The sequence below is a fragment of the Anoplopoma fimbria genome, chromosome 19 (assembly GCF_027596085.1).
Source record: "Anoplopoma fimbria isolate UVic2021 breed Golden Eagle Sablefish chromosome 19, Afim_UVic_2022, whole genome shotgun sequence".
NCBI classification, from domain to species: domain Eukaryota; kingdom Metazoa; phylum Chordata; class Actinopteri; order Perciformes; family Anoplopomatidae; genus Anoplopoma; species Anoplopoma fimbria.
Window position 1 is genome coordinate 2,980,609 of NC_072467.1, and position 20,737 is coordinate 3,001,345.

Sequence of the window (20,737 nt, forward strand, 5' to 3'; positions counted from 1 at the left end):
ACTCCTGATGTTAGTGTGGGCCTTTCATCAGGGGGGTTTGGAGTCAGAGCTGCTTTAAAAGATCAGGCCCCCTGGAGGATCAGACTCTTTTTTTAAATTTATGTAATAAAGGCATTTTAGAAAGGAGAGAAAAATGATCATTACCTATCTGCTGTTACATTAGATGTTTAACTGATGCTGTCATTGTTGAAGTTTTGCTGTTTTTGTTGACGATTAAGGCACCCATTATTCAAAGCAGATTTACATTTCCTCAATTATTTCATTTTTTAAGCTCCAATACTTAGTATGCTATACTGATTAATTTTGAGGATGGACTCCGAAATTAGCATGCTTATTCAAATAAAGTGGAAGCCAAAAGTGGTAGAGAGGATCATGCAATTATGAGTAAAATCACTCCAATTAAACACTGGCATGTTAACTTTTAGAGAGCACATACTCCAGATAATATAATTACAAATTGGGATGAAAAATGGCAAAGAAAACACCAACATTATAGAATGAAGCATTTACAGTTGATGGATTCTCAAAAAGCTCCTCTATCCTCTGGTGCTCAGGGTTAAGAATGGCCCTCTTCTGCTGCTGCAACACTCTCCCTCCCAACCGCATCGCTCCCCATTCAGTAGCGCAAGGCCCTCTGGTACTAGACAAGAGCCCTGACTGAGGACGCTCTGATACTTCAGCCTCTGAACGCCAGAGTATCCTTATAGCGGCGAGTTGATGGAAGAATGGGTCATAGAATGGATGTCCAAACTATAAATCAGACTACAGGGGTGACAGCGCACAAAATAGGTGAATTGTCCTTGGGTTCGCGACGCTGGCGGCATCCCTTGTGTCCCGGAGTCACACCACCCTTTTGATTATTTGGGAGCAAGTCAAACGGATGCCCCACAAGCCATCCTGCCCTCCCCCTTGTGTGTTTCCCCTAGTCTTCGAGCCTGGACCCTGCTATGAACTGTTTCCAGAGTCAGTTACTGGTGTAATTGAAAGTGCTTTGTCATCGCTTTCAGCCAAACACTGATGGATGTGAAGTTGAATGAGGTTTGGGTTTTAGTTATACGAGTGAGCCTGTGTGAGATTTATCACCAGAGGCTTAAGAGGCTACAAGGGACCATTAAAGCACCACCGCCGTCTACATCACAGTGAACTGTTCATTATTATTCATTAAAACAGAATGCCTTTAATATGTCTAGTTTCCCCCATGTGAGAAAAAAATGTACATACATGTTTTTGATGACTGTTGGAAAAATCGCTCTGTTGCCCAGATTTTACAGTCCGGTGCAATTAAATTTAGATTTTAAAAAGTGTATGCAACACATAAAAAAGTAAGCTGGCCTATGAATTCATAAGAAAAGAATAAATAGTTAAGCACTTTTTTAAAGTTTCAGCAAAATGAAAAGCTCCAGAAAGCCTCTTTTTATACCTTCATGTGGATTGTATTAATCTTTGGCCTTTACAGCTTTGCTCTTTTAAAACTCACTATAGTAAACTGTATAATACAGATTTTCTTAATTCAAGGTCTGTAATGTTAAACATATACCGTTAATGTATATATATTCTAAACCCACCAGTGGTTACATCTTTTTATAATTAGTGTGATCTATTGAAACCTATGAAACCATTTAATTTCAATTCTGAATCGACATCCACATGCAAAGCGTGGGAGGTGTGCTAGTTCTCATTGTCTCCCACTTATTATAGGCTGCCCTCAGCTGCCTGGGCTGTGAGGGCCTGGATCCTGGCTCACGTCCAGCTCGGCTCTGATCTGGGCCTCTTTGTGATTTGAGGAGTATAGAGCTTTGCTGGGATGCTGTCCTAGAGCCATGTTGGAATGCAAGAGCAGTGGTGGAGGTGCAGAGGGAAGTGACCTCACTGTGTGATGCGAGCAAGAGTACGGGGTAAGAGTTACACACTGAGGTTGGTTGGATTATAAATAAAGTAGTGTGTGGTTTCTGTGCTACAGCCGGGAAATAGGAAAAGGTGAATACCAGTGCTCATAGCACAGCTGTAAATGTTGCCCTATACTAAGACTGGTTCGAGGCTGCCACGATAGCGCGGCCAAATAAAGCAGATTGAACAGGAAATAAAATCCCAATTTCTGCATGTTCGCAAAGATTTTGCTGTTCCATTCTGTATTTATGAGTTCTCTAAATATTGTATTGTCAGATTAATGAATGCTATTGTTATTTTCTGCCATCTCATTAAATATTGTTGCTTATTTCTGGGGGTAGTTGAGTCACGCGCAAAGGAAAGTACATGTTTTTTTACATTTCATTTTTAGAATGTTGTTTGTGTTGGTTTCTTTATTAGATTTAGAAAAAAAACATAAAAAAAATAAAATAATAAAAAACAGATACATCTTTTAATATTTCTATCCAGATGTAATATTAGTCTTCTCTCAACGCAAATAAACATTATTTTTGGCAGGTTTTTTTTTTTATGACATTGTACAAGAGTCACTCATGTGGACTGCTGACCGTGTGTTGATGGATACTTGTGACCGACCTGTGAGGCCTGTGTGCATGCCGGTCATCTCGCGGTACATGGGAGGGTGCCGGAGGAACAAAAGATCAAGACCCTGCCACCGGCACAAACACCTGGGAGAAGAGACAAAGGCAACTTCACTTTAACAGGAAACACAGTGTCCAGGATAAACAGTGCTCACCGAGGTGCATCAGCAGTGTGTGAAACTTAATATGACTTCCAGGAAATCCCCCTGGAAGAACACAAGTTTATCACCACCAGTTGACTTTTTTCTTTCAGTAAAATACAGTGCAGGCTTTAACATGTTATTGCTTACAGACTAAATTGACTCCCACATCTTCAAAGCAGGTGCCATTTTATATATTAAACAATTCATAATTCTAAATGTGGATAAATCTCTCAAGAAAAAAAAAAAAAAAAAAAAAAAAAAAAAAAAAAAAAAAAAAAAAAAAAAAAAAAATCAATAGATATGCTGTTGCCTATGGGAAAATTAGCATGGTGAACGAGCATTAACTCGCAGATGGTTGGGTATGGGGCATCGCTGTGGCTCCTTACAAACAATTGATTAACTTGTAAATTCCCATTGCCCAGCTGTTATTCAGGCTGTTTACCATAAATAAAAGAGAGGGACCAGAGAAAGGATCCAGATGCTTTGAGTGCTGCAGAAAGGCAATCTGTCATTGTTCTCAACTAACACTGATGGATGCTGCTTTGAATGGGGATTGGTTTTAGTTAACCATGACAAAGTGAGGGATGACACGCCATTGGTCACAAAGGTCTGGAGGTCCAGCAACGCCTTAGCAGTTGCTTTTTTCAGCTGCCAATAAAAGGAAGAAGTTGTCGGGGCAGGCTTTCAGGTTTGTTTGTTTTGCTGTGTGTTCCTGTTGAAGTTGAGAAATGGAAAAATGAAGAAAACTTCCACGCAGACTTTACCAAGATGGCAGCCAGTATGATTTAAGCATGATATACTTTCTTTCCACTCTCAAACAAGAATCATTTCTGAACATTTATAATACTTGGAAAGGAGTAGGATTACACTGGGGTCACCATGGCTCCCATTTGACTAAAGAGAAATCCTCTTTACATCTGACTTGATGCTTCAGTCAAAGTTGTTGAGTAGAATGAGAGTAAAGCTCAGTACACAGGAGCAGTGCTGATGGCTATATCATATAATTACTGAAAATATTCCAATGCAACTACAGTGTGTTCATGAACTAGGAACACGGTTTAGTTATTTTCAAAATTACTTAAATATACAAGTAGTTACCAAAGTGTTTATGTTATGAACCACATACCATGGCAGAAAACCAAACCAAAAGTTTTGACATAAGGTTAAAACATTAAATGCAGAGTCAGACATCCAAGTTTGGTTATACAGCACGATGTAAAAATGTTTTAAAGGCCTGATGCGTTTTGGGGATAATGCGGTCAGTGGACAGGAGCATGGGAAGAAAAATCCAGTCTCAACCAGACTTCAGTGTGATGTCAGCTTCTCTTTGACCCAAAAATAACTAAGGGTGATGTAAAATGCATATGGGCTGCTCTTCCAGCTGCAGAAGATCACATACATGTTCGCTGTAATTGATGACATCAGAGATCTGGAAGGAACAAAACAAGCCTTTCTTTGGTCTGGAGACTTTGTGCTGCAGACCCCAGAAGAGAGCAAGTTTCCCAGATGCGGGGGGGAAAATCTACAGAGCACCACTGAGGGACAGTTTAAGTCAAGACTTCTGCAAAACTCATTACTCATTGTCAAATATGACTGAGGTGAAAATCTACCCAAAACATACACCCCTTTCATCTTCCATAATTGAGCGTTTACTTTTCCGCACATAAGACAGCTATCCCATGGCTTTGCAAAAAGAAGGGAAGATTTCCAGATTTCAGTCGCTGCACCAAATACAAGTCATATAATCATTGTATACGCTACAGAAATAGCATTACCAAAGGTACAGACCAGCTCAGTATCCATCTCTCTCACACTTAACACACACACACGTTAATATAGAACCTCCTTCTTTACAAGCAGCAGTCGCCTCTTACTCTTCACTCAGTGATATATTTTGTGTGTGTGTACACACACACACACACACACACACACACACACACACACACACACACACACACACACACACACACACACACACACACACACACACACACACACACACACACACACACACACTTAGAGTCTGAAACACACACAATCATTATGACACTCATTAAATTAATTTATTTGTGTCTTTACAAAACATGTTTTTGTTATCAGTTGCCTAGCAACAAAAAACTAACTCACAAATGTCATAACTACATCCCTAATCTCATGATGCAGTCCAATTTAATCATTTTATATATAGCTCCCAAAACACACATACAGTATTAATCGCACGCTAAACTCGAGAAGATGCACCATTTCAAAACAATTCTGAAAAAAACGTTTAATTTTGTTAAGACCCTCAGAAAGGACTGACATTGATCACAGAATTCCATCACATGACAGCGACTGAGTGATCAAGTTTACATGTTTCTTCCTGTAAAGGTCAAAACAGCATTAAGCATTAAGCATGTCTGGAAAAACACCCTTCTGAGTTATATCCATTTGGGAAATGTCTGAGGCAAACCGCTCAATAAGTAACAATTAAGGAGGAATGCATTAGGAATAATGTACCGTATATGATGAACAACACAAGCAATACGGCCTATCAAGAGTTAAATCTCAATATTCCTCAGCTGGACAGACACTTTAAATAACGCACTTTGTGCAAGAGTGGAGTGAAGCTCTACTAACAAACTTACTATAGAAAAGTGATGAAGCCAAAGCAAAGTTTTTGTGATTATTATTTTTTTTTTAATATTTAATTCCTCAGAAATGATATTAAAAATGATAAACAGTAAATACGCAAATTAGGCATAAATCCTTATTCTGAACAATCCAAAACAAAATGTGTTCATTGGACCATAGGCATAGAGTTACTGTCAAGTCACTATTATTTATATAGCCTATATCCAAAAATCACACATTTAACTCATCCAATCTGCACATCATATGACACCCTCTATCCTTAGATCCCTCGATCTTGATTGGATGAGAAAAAAGCCGTATGAAGTTTTACTATGGGCAGGTCATTTGCAGTTGCCTTTGCCAGCATGGTTTAAAATGAGAGGTTGGCGATAAGCAACCATAGACCAAACACAGGTTAAAAGGCCTCATAATGCAGGGATCTGTTAGGTTAGGTGGTGATTCTCAGTGGCTTTAGCAGTACCAACAACCCATTTACATTACATGTAGAGTTGATTTATTATAAGAAATATTTTAGCTTCACTTTGTTTGGAAAAATAAAAAACAAATAGGAAAGCTAGCTATCAAAATACAAGCTGATTCACGGAAAACAGTGTCAATGTACAGATCGAGAGAAAAGACGAGGGAGTCATTAAAATTGTCTTTACAGTATGAATGTGCACTACATTCTGTGGACTACATGATACCGTATTTTGGTTATAACATATGATTTGTCATGACATTTTTTGCTGAACAAGGCGCTAGACAAAAGCTTACACAGTGTCCAAAAAGAAAAACGCTCCTATGGTGAGTCCAAAATTGTCCCAAAAACATTTAAATCTAAATGTGGATTTTGATGATATTTACTGATTTCTGAGTAAACATACCAAATTTCATGGCAATCGCACATGTGGTGAGACATCTGCTCTGGAGCAGTGCTGGATGGAGCTTTGAAAACAAAAAGCCAGATATCTCTTCTGATGAGAACTTTACATACCATTTTGTAATGATGTTGTCAAATGTGTTTCATATGCTTTCACTTCTATTGCACGTGTGTGATATCTTAGGAAAGACAAATAAGTTAATGATCTACTGAAAAGCATCCTCCATTTATGTCCAACTTAATGTATCTTGTATTTATCTAAACATTCAATATGTCACATTTCATAAACTATGTCTCATATATATCAGAAGCAACACAAAGACTGGGTGTTTTTAACTGTGGAGAACCAGTTTGATTCATGTCATGCGATTCCAGTCGAGTCATGTTTTTGGTGAAGTTGCTTTTAGTTCTCTAATGCGAGTCCAAATGGCCAGACTGCTTACAGACTTGACCGCTGGATGAAACCAATTGTCTGAATAAGGCAGCAAAACACAAGACTCCCCACTTGGAAAACGGAGGAGAAAACAGTGGAGGAGTTTTAGCAGTCAGCCCTCAGACAGGAAGACTCTAGAGGAAACACCAGAAAGCCATTAACTAACCACAGTATTATGGTGATCTATTTGCTGGAATGGGCTGTAGACAGCTAATGAACAAGCCTCACCCCCTCCCCCCACCCTCTCAACCCCACCGCCCATCACACACGTATTGCACATACACACACTGAGAAGCAACACACACTGAGAAGCAATGCTGAAAGAGCTCTTGCTTGTACAAAACAGCGTGACAGATCAATGCCTGATTCCAAAATCAAGGGAAAAGGTTATTCTCAGTCTCACTGGGATTCCACTTACTATCCCCATATATCTAAGACACTCCCATACCCATTTAAACCAAACAAGTCCAACCCCCCCCCCCCCCCCCCCCACACACACACACACACACACACACACACACACACACACACACACACACACACACCCAAACAAAGCACCCACATCTCCTAATTAAGAGTGAGGCGGTGGGGCTTTTTGTGTCTGTGGTTATGCTTGCAATGTTAGTGTCTGGAGTGTGAAAACAGATCTGATGGACTGGTGCCCTCAGCTCTCCCTGATCAGGCTCCAGCAGGTATCCCCCATGATTGACAGCTCACAGGTCAGCCGCCCATCTCTCAGTCTGGTAGAGGGTGGGCGGTAAAGAGATTTGGATGCCTGGGACCCTGATTGCTTTATTGCTCGCCTGTCAGAACCATTGTACAGCTCTGTATTATTAGGGCGCGCCATCTCTCACCGTCTGGAAGGTGTCGCATCTCAGCTCTGCATAAAGAATCACCACTCCATTCAAAATCCTCTCTTTCTTTTTGGCTGAAAGGAAGAAAGCACAGATTTTTCCACACAATCTTCTACATTGGTTTGTCAGATAATACAACACAAGTGTCTCCAGGGAACGGTTTGGATGGTGCTGCTTTACACTCAAACCTGAAGATTTGAGGTCCCATTTGGCAATAATTTATCACAGTGATACCAACAATAGTCCATAGCTTTATAGAGGAATTACTCTGATGCGTCTGATTATGTATCTAATCATGTTGGTTTTTTGCTACTGTGGTGTCCACACTCCTGAAACATAAGACAGCACACTTCAGTATTTAGCTTTTTTGATTTTTGTTTTACTTTATAAGCCAAAAAATATTGAATATGTGATATTCTAGTGTAGCTGAGACTGAGACCTTAAATTAGTTGTATAAGAACAATCAATGCATTACAATGCACACATTTGAAATGATGGTGCCTTTAGCATTAAAAAGTTTTGATGATTGACTGATCTTTAAAGTAGCATATGCTTGATATGGTTAGAAACGTGAGATGATGGTGTCCGATAGGGCTGAAACAATTATTCAAATAGTCCATAGACAAAAAATAAATCAGGAACTGTTTTTATAATTGTTTAATAGTAAAGTATTTACTTTTTTATTATATTATTTGGAATATTATTGGGTTATGGACTGTTGGTCGCACAAAACGAGAAATCCAAAATTGTGAAATTGGGCTTGAAAAAAAATGGTGGTGGGCACTTTTCACCATTTATATTATTTTTTTTACATTTTAAAGACCAAAGATTAATGAAGAAAATAATCAAGAGATGAATCAATAATAAAAATCATCAGTAGTTGTAGCCCAGGAAACTCTTATTTATTTGACCATTTAAGATGTTACTGCGTTGCCCTCCTATTTTCTATAATTGTATTATGGGGAGCTATATTGTGTGTAATCAAAACAGGTGCAACAGTTCAGCACATTTCTTAAAGAATGACAATGATGCAGACTAAAGTGGTGAGTATGGGTATGTCCAAACAGCGATTTCTTTGAATCATCACTTGCTCCGCAGCCAGAGATATTCAGAGAATATCAAAGTACAAAACTACATAGTGGTAGTCGAATATCCCCTTTATTGTCTTGTAATGAAAAGGTAGAAAAGGCAAAGAATTTTTTTTGAATGTCAAGTGGGGTAATGTTGTGAAAAGTAAGTCCTTCTCTAGAGTTCATTCCCACTGGAACAAAGAGCCTCCTCCAAAGATACAATGGCCCAGTAAACAATGTCTCTACACAAATCCCTAGCTGATTTTTTTCTTGTTATTCCCCAAACCGAGATGACAGACTGGCAAGTTGTTGAAGGTCACCAGAGCAGTGGCTCCTGGTCCCATGGAGCCCATGTGATGGCCGGGGCCACATCCCCAAGTGCTCTTGCTGCTCCAGGCCACAGCAGAGACAAGCCCACTGGGGTGCAACGTCACCGTCTCCATGGAGATGAGGCGACAGGCTGGCCACGGCACAGGCTCACACCTTTATGGTCAGCGACTCGGCGTCTCTGAGGAGACTTCCCTGCCTAACAGAAGTTGTGATCGCTCCCCACCCCCACCCAAAAAAACATTCACCATCTCTTTTTGTTGTCTTCTTTACAGCAAGTGCAAGCACAGTGCAGGACCGCCCCCCCGCCCCCTAACAGTCCAACCCTTCTTGCCCTGGCAGTGCTACCCTTGTGAGGTCTGCTGGGAACAGTGGTGAGATGTTATATTAGACGTTCAAGTCTGGGCAGGACCTAAGAGGGGATACAACGCAAAGGGACTGCCCACTCCATCTATGGCTCATGCTCCATTATGGTTTTATCTGAGGGTGTGAAAGTATCATTCCCAAATGCTGTCTCCTTTAAGAACCGCTCACAATTGGCTGCTGAAGAAAACTGGCTTCTTGACTGGCTCAGTTCAGCGTCCCTGTTGATCCGTCATAATGTCTCATTAGACCGATGGTGTTTGACGGATAGCTGAATATCAGATGCATACTTTCAAATGTATTCATCACTGACAAGCCGCGTTTATGTTGGTGATCATATTGATTTTTAAAGCGTTACTGTTCCTCATTGTGTATGTGTGTCCTTATCTGAGAAATGAATGATAACCTCTTCATCACTCTACCCCCTGAGTGTTCTTACTGGAAGCCATATTGATTTTGTTAGTCTGCGAGTCCTTGCATTGCCTGGCCTTTACCTCAGGGACAAATCTAATTGTTTATCTCTGGACAGACTTCTGCCTTTACTCCCTTCTGTCTCATTATGTGCCAAGATTTGTCAAGTCAAGTCTCTCCACACTCTCAAATCTCGCTTTACAACATGTCGTTCGGCAGAACACTACAGATGGCTTACTTATCAACAGACCCTCCCACATGGAATGTTACAAACATGACAGCACAACACACTTGCAAAAATATACACAAACTGACATACAATGTAATCACACTCGGGAGACACGATTACACACACTGTCACACAAAACATGAGTCACTTTTTTTAAGAAACACTGCTTTTTTTCATATCTTTGTGCATGCTTTGTTGAAAAGAAACCACAAGGAACTATTGCTTGTTTTAGATCTACAATACACTGCACACCAATAGTATTACAACAGTTACTATGTCTTACTGCTTAATTGAAGACAGGGCTGTTATTTGTTTCTGGTTTCTATTCAATCTTATCACAGATGGCCTATAGCAGATAAAATGAATGAGAATCCTCACTAATTCAGATGCAACTGGAATTTTAACCCATTGAGTCAAATTAATGCACAGACTTCAATCCCGACTTTCCACTAGTTTGATATATCAATTGTGAAGGATTGTAACACAGTAGATAAAGTGCATTATGTCAGAGAACTCAACTGTAATTACACATGAGTGAATGACTGAGGCTACTTTATATAACACTGCCATCCCGGTTTTGCTCAATATACTCATCATTTTACTATACAAGCCTGGTCTATGTCGACACCTCTGTGATGTTCTACCAAAATATACTAAAGTAGTATAGCAGCATACAATAATTGGATTTAAGCACTTGCCTTAGGATGCTACACTCACAAAAGCCAACACTACCGTGTGGAAAAATATAAATGCAAAGTGCTTGAACAAAACACAATTGAAAATAGTTTGGACTACAACCTAAACTATGTAGTTTTGAAATGTTTTAATTCATCTTTATATTAAGGGTTAAGTTCCACAGCAATTCAATTACTTTAAGGTTCTAACCACTCTAGTCAGTCTTACAACAGTCTCCAAATCAGCAGGTTATTAGCAGCTTAAGAACTATAAAGCTGTAGGATACTGTGACTCAAATCAGATAAGGGTTAATACTTTAAGTTGAGCATCTATCTTATTGCATTTTATCTTCTGGCTAAGTTGCCTGCTCCATGTGCAGACAATAGCAAATTATATGTCTTCACATTTAATCAACTTGACAGTTGACTAACTCAACATTACAACAAAATAATGTTGTGAATTTAGCGACTAGGTTTTTTTTCTTATCACCTTTGCCTTCTCACCAGCTCTCCAAACTCTCTCAGGCCATTGGAAGCCCTTGGTCAGGTTTATCAGCGAGTTAACTCCAGCGAAGTAGGCCAGATCGATAAGCACATTCTCAGAAAGGAGCCGGAGCAGAGAGAGTAAGAAGGCGCGGGGGAGAGAAGGAGCGAGAGGCAGGGAGCAATCAGAGAGCTATGGATGTGTGTGCCTTCAGGAGTGGATCGATGCACTGACAGGAGTCCTGCTTTGTTTTCGCACAGTGCTCAGATGTTAGGCGTGCTTAACATGATTCCTTAAAGGTTTTTGTTTGCCTACTTGTGTTTTTGTTTTTCTACTTATCGCATATCCTGCTGTCCCTTTGTCAAGTTAGATAGTAGGTTAGCTTTGGTCTCATTGTTTCTTACACAGTGAATTTTATTTTTTATTATTGCTATTATTATTTGTTTTTAAATTGCATTTTACCCTTTCAAATTCTTAAAGTTTTGGGGCATGGATAGTGGCCAATAGCATAACTAAGGGCTACAAAGCTTAGTGTTCTAAATAAACATTTTCTAAAGAATGATGATTAATAATAACCTAAAGCATGCTTTTGAACCTATAAAAAAAAGTTTGTAATTAAGCATTAAGAGAGACTTTAGTTTCCTTGGTTCTTTAACTATGAGCACTGTTTGCTTTTGACAAATTGGTCTTTGACATCCTTTGTCATGTCTCTAGTTCCAAGGAATTTTTCATCAATACAAAGCTGCATTCTTTATCCTCACGCCACATGGCCACCCAAACCAAGTTAAGCACTTTGCCTCGATAAATACTCTGCCAAGAACTACTTCTAACAAGAACCTGGGTGTGCCTGCTTCTTCACAGAAAGGTGTTGACCGCAAAGGACAAGTAAGTGTCAATAGATCTGCTCTCAGCCCCTATAGGACGTTGAGACGCATGAGCTCTTTTCCAAGGCTTAATAAGATAGCACAGATGCGCCCTTGTCTGAGCACAGCCCTGTGTCTCATTGTACTTTGGCCTCCCAACCCTGCCATTGCAAGACCTCTATTGCAATGGCTGCATGAGAGGGTCTCATTAGGACAGACAAACGAAAACCGGGGTCAAGGTATATAAAGGTAGCCACAGCTAAGGAGCATGCCTCTAAGATGAGTTGGGAGCTCCACCACGTCCCGGGGCCACCCCTGCAGACCTCTGGCCCTCCCCACCATGACCTCCAATATCTACCATTATTTGATGAAGCAGAGCTTGATAATTATTTTGCGTGGTTGAAGAAGGGGGCACAGTGTGAAAGGAGTGTCTCACTCTAAGGGAAAGGATAGTAGGGGATGACAGAAAAAAAAGAAAAAAAAAAACTAACAAAAAAAAAAAAAGATCAAAAGCAGGCCTTTCGCTTTTCATGCCTCAGAGGCTCCAAAGAGGATAAGGAACAATTGGACCCTGGGTATCCTGTCCTCTCTGGCAATTAGACTCAGCTGATGAAGTGAATAGGATGAATGGCAGGGTTCAAGGCCTTCTCTAGGATTCACACAACAGGGTGTGTTTTTACCTTCTTCTCCTTTATCTTCATCTCCCTTTAGAGTGGCAGAAATGCAGCTGAAATATTTCCAGATGAAGACAATGCGATTCAAGGTGCCAACTCTTAAGCATGGGCCGATGAGGTTTAGGAGGTGCGTGAGGGGCACAAACAGACTTGCGTGCAAACTACATGTGCACACACATTCTCAAAACTATGTGCTCACAAGACATTTATATTTAAACTAGTCTGCAACGGCATGAGTTTAAAGTCATTAGTATCATCAACAACTATTAGATGTTGCGCTACAGTAAATGAAAAGTGTTCAAAAAGACGAAGCAGATGTGCCTGACATATGGATAATTGTTCATCCAGGCAGCGTTCAATGTGTTCACATACATACCTGACTGGTCCGTCTTTTTAACGACTAACTAAACACGCTCTATGCAATTAACAACTATTTAGTTTTGACAAAGAGCATTATCAACAATAGAACAATATAACATATGGCCATTTGAATAATGAAATAAAACATTGTCAAAATGCAGACTGCACTTAGTAATCATATTAAACTTTCTATTTCTATGTAACATTTGTGATAGGGTGTCTTTTTTTTCCAAATTCAACACCACTGCTATGGAGTGCTGCTGCAAAAAGTGCCAACAATTACTACTACTGAGACAAAAATAACATTTACGGCTTCCATTCAGACTAACAATAAACTAAACATTTAGAAAATGATTCAGCAAAAATAAAAAGAATATGCAACAACTAGCACCAATCAGGTTCTGCAGACATTCCTTCGTAATGCCACTTTTTATGACTGTTGTATAATATGAGCATGAGCTGTATTAGCCTTTCAAAATGTATGCAGTCCATGCCAATTTCTTGACAGTAATACATAAATAATTTAGTAAATTGCAGCATTAACAGTTTAAATCGAACTTCAAGTCAAGTTCTCTGATGTGTAGGAGCAAGTTAAAACCTGACACATAAAAGAAACCATTCCGTCAGAGCTAAATAAGCAAAGTTAAATTAAACAAAAACTGTATAAGGATGGAGGATGGACATGGATGATGTTACAAGCAGTCTTCTGAAACCCAAATGAGAAACATCACACTTCTCTAAAGTGTCATATTTTTCACAAAACTGTACCAACCCGGGTATAACTCAAAAGTTACGTTAAATTTAAACAATTTCACCTCTACATTGAATTATTGTAGCTGTGTAGGTTAAAGTTACTCTTATATGAAATGCATAAACTTACAAGTCCTTGCCAGTCCTTGCCAGTAAATGGGCCCCGAGGCTTGAACGACACTGCCACAGTGCACTAAAACCTTAAGATGATTAGTGATATTCTTAAAACCTAGCCCACTGATAATGTGTTTAAAGAAGCGATACGGCTTTTCCAAGCTTTGAGTTCAAAGTCTGAGAAGCATGGGGTCAGAATGCCAATGGGCTAAACAAAGAGTCGCCAAAATGGGCTTTGGGGGATTTGAAACTTAGGCCCCTGAACCCCTTTGATCAAAACAGAGCTACGGCCATAGAAATACTAAGTATCAAGTGCCTGGGACTGTGTGGCTGCCAAGGAATGGTGAGTTCTGCATGTAGCATGAGCCACTAACAAATAATAGTATAGTATAGCATAGCATAGCATAGCAGGAATCTATGAGGTATGGAAACTCTATTATGATACTTTCCAAAACTGATTCTCCCGATGGAGCCCATATCAATTTGTACTGTATGAGCAGCACAGCCTAAAGACAGAAGTACGTGAGCGTAACCTTTAGTTATTTAGATGTTTCAATTTCCAATCGAATTTTAAACTAATGACATATCAAGACTAAACGAGGTGGTAAAAGTGTTTTTCTTCAACATCTCTTTTAGAAGATGTTATGTTCTAACTCTTATTCAACCAGCTAATTAGTTATACTATGACTAAAACAGGACCCTCGTTGAGAGTCAGTGTCATGAAACAAACAAGAACAAAAATGATTCAAACACAAATGTGAACAGATTTTCCCATCTTGAGGAGCCTTGAGCAATTAAATGGACATGTTTCCGTCTTATTCTTAGAATATATCCATAAAGTCTAAGAGAACTCAGCTGTTCAAAGTTATCATCACCAAATTGGCAATAAGGTTAACAATACTATCCTAAACCAAATGTACAGTTTGATTAATAAATATTTTTCCTTAATGTCAAGATAGCTGAAGTCGTTAAATGAAAATTGGAAAATAATCTAAAATCATAATCAATCAAAAACTCAATTATGCATGTTTATTATCAACCTGTCAGTTATAGTGTAACACCTCCAGGAGCTACATCAACAACTGATTAGTGCTGGAGACAGCCATTATGACAGATAGAACATATGATGGTGAAAATGATTAAATTGAGAGAATTTCAATTAGCTTATGTGAAGTCTTTGAATATCTCCTTTTGGCACCGGTGGTAAGCTCATACTTATACCGTATTATCATGTTTCCAGTCCACATAAAAAAGGTATTGAAAGGGTGGAGGGCGAGTCATACAGTGTGACTGAAGGAATATCACAAAACAATACACTGTAGTCAAGTTTGACTGTCTGTAAGCACAACTGAAGGACAAACAAGTGTTGTAAATGGCACAACTGGAAAGCAGAAAAACGTGCTTAGTTGTAATTCCAAGAGTGTCTCATTCTTTTTGTTATATTTATTTTAAGATTGGTTTGGTATCAGACATGGTTCTACTTGGTATGTACCTGCATGCAGCACTAACATTGTATAAAGACTTTCAGCTAGGGTTTTTATTCATTTTTAACACTTACCATTAATGCCTTCTATGGCTGTTCATGTTTACTGCTTCTTTGAATATGAAACCATCAACTATCTGTAGAAAAACAACTAATCAGAAGACAATTCATGGGGAGAAAATGCAATATAATACAATATAGTTTGTTGCCGATAGGAGGGAAGGCAAATGGGTGTGCACGTCATGATTATTTTCATTAATTTTAATTGGTTGGTCTACAAAACTAAAACTCAAGGTGATGTCATAAAATGCCTCATTTCGTCTGACAACAGTCAAAAACCCATATTGATTTATTAAGTAAAGGCAAGGAAAAGTAGCAAATTCTCATATTTGAGAAGGAAACCATCATTTTTTTGGCATGAAAATGGACTTCGATTAACAAAAATGTGCCGTTTCATTTCTGTTGATCGATTATTTGACTATTGCTGTCGCTCTAGAGGCAAAATGATCTTTATTCAATGTTAATATTCATGAAACTGAGATATCACATAAGCAAGTTTAAACTGACCATTTTTGTATGGAAGTCATTCCTCCTTAAAATCCATATTCAACAAAGACTCATTCCATTATTTAGTCTATTACGACTGACGGATCCCTCCTGATGACACAAAGAGATGGGATGCACAAAATATAATGGCCGTCTTGTTTTAATTGTTAAAATTTTCTCTCTCCTTTTTAAGGTGACAGGGCCATTACTCCAAAGTCACCACTTATCAGCAGTATCACCGAGGATTAATGGTTTCACTTGTGCTGGTAAGAAATGTTTAAGTTGTCCCGATTATCAGTGCAAGAAAAAAGAATAATGGTTGTTTGTCAATGTGTTAAGCAGTGAGAGGGACTAATCTAACAAAACACTCAGTTACGAACGTGATTAACCCTGTCTGGGGAGACTGAATGGGATGTGTGCTGGACTGTGCACAACAGTTATGCCATGGTCTAAAATGAATGCTGGTCTTCAAATAAATTGGGTGTTAAACTGATTCATAGCTAAGTTAATCAGTTCATCAGTAGCTATACCATTGTGTATAAGAGAAAAGTATGCTAGATCAAAGTAGCAAATGCTAGAAAGAAATGTATCTAAAATAACAAAAGGGGAAATCTAATAGTTTCTATACCTTCAAACTCCAATGTAATATTCTCTATGTTAGTTGGGTGCAAATTCAGATTGTGACTGCGTGAAATGACCGTGACCTACAAGCCAGTAGATACAAAAGGTTTCCTCTTTACATACAACCTAGTAACACATGATCTAAAGCTTGAAATAAACAGTTTAATCAAGGACCTAAAGCCAATGGAGTCAAAGAAGATCGAACCAAAATGAGAAAAAACAAATTCGACCGCAATATTAAACCAGAATAGCTAAAAATAACTAAATATGACAATAAAGGCAAAATAACTTTTGATTTAAAGTTTAAATTGAGACGTATAGTATGTTTGCACCAACAGCAATTACCACCACCAATTGCTGCCATACTACCCATTTAACACATTTGTCTTGTGAAGGATTTTTTTTTCCAGCGGTACAGTCCCTGAAGCTTTTGTACTGGTTGTGCAGGCTTGTTCCTGCTCCAGTAATCTCCTACATTATTTTCCTTGTCTGTCACCTTTATAGTATCTATTAGCCACTCTCTACTATCTGTTTGTGGGGTATTTTCTCTTCCTTTTCCCCATGAATGTTTTATATATTGGAGGGAGAATGATTGTTCTTTGCAATGAGGCCAGCGCGTGGCCTCAGTAAGACAAATTGCTCCAGAACGTCTAAATGGCAGTCAATGATAACTCATTGTAAGGAGAGTAAGTGACTTCCAATGGAGTGGATAGGGGACAGAGAATAATGGCAGAGCACAGGTGAAAAATAGATGTTTGGCTCGGTGTAATTACTCCATTAAGGGGTTCTCTGTTAATCTACCAAACCACAGCAAGTGTTTTTACAACGATGAGGAGGTGACGGCGAAAATGACTGCAACTGGACAGAGAGGAGCCCTGCTACCTCCCCAATCACAACACACACTATGAAGTGTTTACTAATGGACAAATGTACTCTCTGTCTGCGCTCTCTACAGCATCCCACGAGCTACTCCAGTTACAAGTAAGTGTGGTGATAGATGTATTGACGAAGTTCATCATTGAACTGACATATTAATTACCTGCAATATTGTCCCATGCGTTCAGAGTGCTTTAACCTCCTCCGTCTCAATTGTGTACTGGGAGATGGATCAGCTGTGGACCTGTTAAACATGAAAGTCTGGGTTAGAACAAAAAAAAATAGGGACAAAGGAAAACCCACCCGCTGTAAATCAACACCCCCCATTCTGCTGATTTCCAGACAAACATAATGATAAGAAATGTTTGACCATTTGGTGTCTGCTGTCTTACGCCTGTGGCAATCTAGACAAAAGAAACCTGGGGAAAAAAGGGCCCAATATGGTCTTAAGAGTTTATTCTGACCACACAATCTGTTTTCTTAAGTCAACTTTTAAAACACTGCTATGAGCGGTGCCCACAGCTTTATCACTGAAGCTCAGATTGACCTTGTGTTCACCTTCATACTATTTCCCATCTGTTTAGGTTCCACCCTAGAATCCATCCCAGTTGGCTGTAGGCCCACTTTGCATTGGGCTTTCTCAGCGGAACCCTGAACAAAACCCTGTAGGAGCAAAACACTCTCTGTTTGGCCTATTTAAGAGACATTTCAGCTTGCATCTCGGCGTTTCTTTCGACACCCGACAAGCCTACTTGGACTTTTCAGACTCTTTTTTCCCCTATGTGCAACAAAAGGAAAAGAGATGTATACTTCTTTCTTTACTGCAGCTTTTCACTTGACTTGAATCAGTTCCGTCCTCCAGCATATTGCAGGGTTTACTAGATGGTTAGAATTATTTGGTCAATTCTGCACTTAACGTTAAAGTGTTTTAAAAGGTAAGCCATGACATGTGCTTAGGAAAACACACACACACAAACACACACACACACCAATGTAAACACAAGTGATTAAATATGCATAAAATAACTCCATTCCTGTTTTGTTTTCTTTAATGTATCTTACACTTTCATTTCACTTCCATTGGAGTTACAAGTGAATTCAGGCTAATGCCTATACATTATCTCCATCATTGGTTTTAGTCCTGCTGATACAAATCCACACAGCGGCTCATTAGAGAGGAGAACTGACCTTCAACTAGCTTTAAAGAAAAAAAACCTTGAAAGCTATCAGCAGGCAGGTGTACATGGCTCAGAACATACAAAGGCATCAATATTGGAAAATACAAGGCGTCCAGCTGGACAATTTTCTCTGCCCCAAAAGCTACAGGTTGCGGTAAGGGGACTTCAAATGCTAAGGACAGTGAGAGGTGCCATTATCACTCAGAGCTGAAAACAGGCACGGTGACCCGATTAAAGCGAGAATTTCTGGGTCACGGTCTTGTTTTTCAATGTTTAATTTGTCTATCGATAGTGACACGGTCCGTGGCTTGCACCTACCTGTAATATTATCTTTCTAAAAGTCGTGGTTCAGACAGGGCCCTTGTCATTGTAACCCGACACGGAGTGAGTGAGTGAGCGGATTGGCCTGCAGCGTGTTGCGGGGAGGACACGCCGGCTGGCTGGGTGCAAGTTGCGGGCTGCGGCGCCGCTCAGTGGACGCTGCGGTTCCAGGCGCTCCTTCCTCCGGCTTTCTGTCACGGCAGCCTTCCGGGCATGCAAGAAATACAAAAAAACTCTTTTATAAACTTTTCAAACCCTGAACTTTTTTTAGAATACATGCAGTTATTTATTATTATTATTATTATTATTATTATTATTATTATTATTATTATTATTATTATTATTATTATTATTATTATTATTATTATTATTATTATTATTATTATTATTATTATTATCATTATTATTATTATTATCATTATTATTATTATTATTATTATTATTATTATTATTATTATTATTATTATTATTATCATTATCATATTATTATTATTATTATTATCATCATTATTATTATTATTATTATTATTATCATTATTATTATTATTATTATTATCATCATTATCATCATTATTATTATTATTATTATTATTATTATTATTATTATTATTATTATTATTATTATTATTATCATCATCATCATCATCATCATTATTATTATTATATCATTATTATTATTATTATTATTATCATTATTATTATTATTATTATCATCATCATCATCATTATTATTATTATTATCATTATTATTATTATTATTATTATCATCATCATTATCATCATCATCATTATCATCATATCATTATTATCATATTATCATCATTATCATCATTATCATCATTATTATTATTATTATTATTATTATTATTATTATTATTCGCATTAGGAGGTTTGATTGCTTCGAGAGTGAATTAAAAAAATAATTGTACGGCATATTATTATTGAAAAACATAGTATTGATATTAAAGGTTTCTGATTGTGCACTAGGTTACTCAAGGGATTTTTTCATCTACACTCTTTAAGGTGAGTATCATTTTATAAAAAGAAAGGAAAAAAAGATAGATAGATAGATAGATAGATAGATAGATAGATAGATAGATAGATAGATAGATAGATAGATAGATAGATAGATAATCTACTACTGTGTAAATATGGCAGATATGTATGTTTATTAGCTTTGTTAGATTAATAGATAATAGATAATTAAGCATATGCTGAGCTGTCACTGGGTTGCCTCCTCACTTGTCAGATGAGAACAGTTTGACATACCCATACACCCAGCACAAAACTTGGTCTATACGGTGTGCTGTATTGCTAGTGAATATTATTTGATTATAAATTGGACCTCCCTGCCTGCACCATTTTCAGGAAAACCAATATAAATTTGACTTCAGTCTGTGAACCATACAACTATACATCCAATTCAAGAACTTTAGTTTTGTCTCAAGTTGCACTAAGAGTACCAATGAATATGCAGGAATACTAAGGATTTACACAGCTTTTTCTTCACCTGAGCTGAAACCGTTTGCTTGTTTTGGTGGCCTTTGGTGAACAGCAACAAACAAGTTCATAGTGTCTGTGGTCCAGCCTTCTCAGGGCTTCCTTTGCATCAGACGCGCTGCCCTTCATCTCATGCTAATGTAGTACAAAAAAGATATCTAGCTTTAAAGACATGGCAGTCAGTTAAAAAAGGCTGTGCTTAGTGTTTGAAGCTATAAATGTGACAGAAGACTTCAAGAGGAAGACCCAAGACTGGCAGTCTAAAGATGAGTGAGAGGCGGACAGGCAACATGTTTTTTTCCCATCCAGAGGGATATTCTGTGGCCAAGCTTGATTATTAGAGATGAAGGACAGGCTGAGAGGATGTGGGATTGTTAAATCCTTGAATCCTTTCACCAAAGCCCCCTCTATAACATTCTTCTGCACTCCTCTGTGCATTTATGGCGCACCCTTGATTTTCCTC

At 38.4% G+C, this 20,737-nt stretch overlaps 1 long non-coding RNA gene across 1 annotated transcript; it reads right to left on the reverse strand.

Moving 5' to 3' along the window:
* Positions 1-2,471: 2,471 nt before the first annotated feature.
* LOC129108913 (uncharacterized) lies at positions 2,472-18,914 on the reverse strand. Its single transcript, XR_008531936.1, has 3 exons — positions 18,772-18,914; positions 17,439-17,519; positions 2,472-2,594 (listed from the first exon to the last, which is right to left on the reverse strand). It is a non-coding gene; the product is annotated as an uncharacterized LOC129108913 (long non-coding RNA).
* Between the last annotated feature and the right edge of the window lie 1,823 nt (positions 18,915-20,737).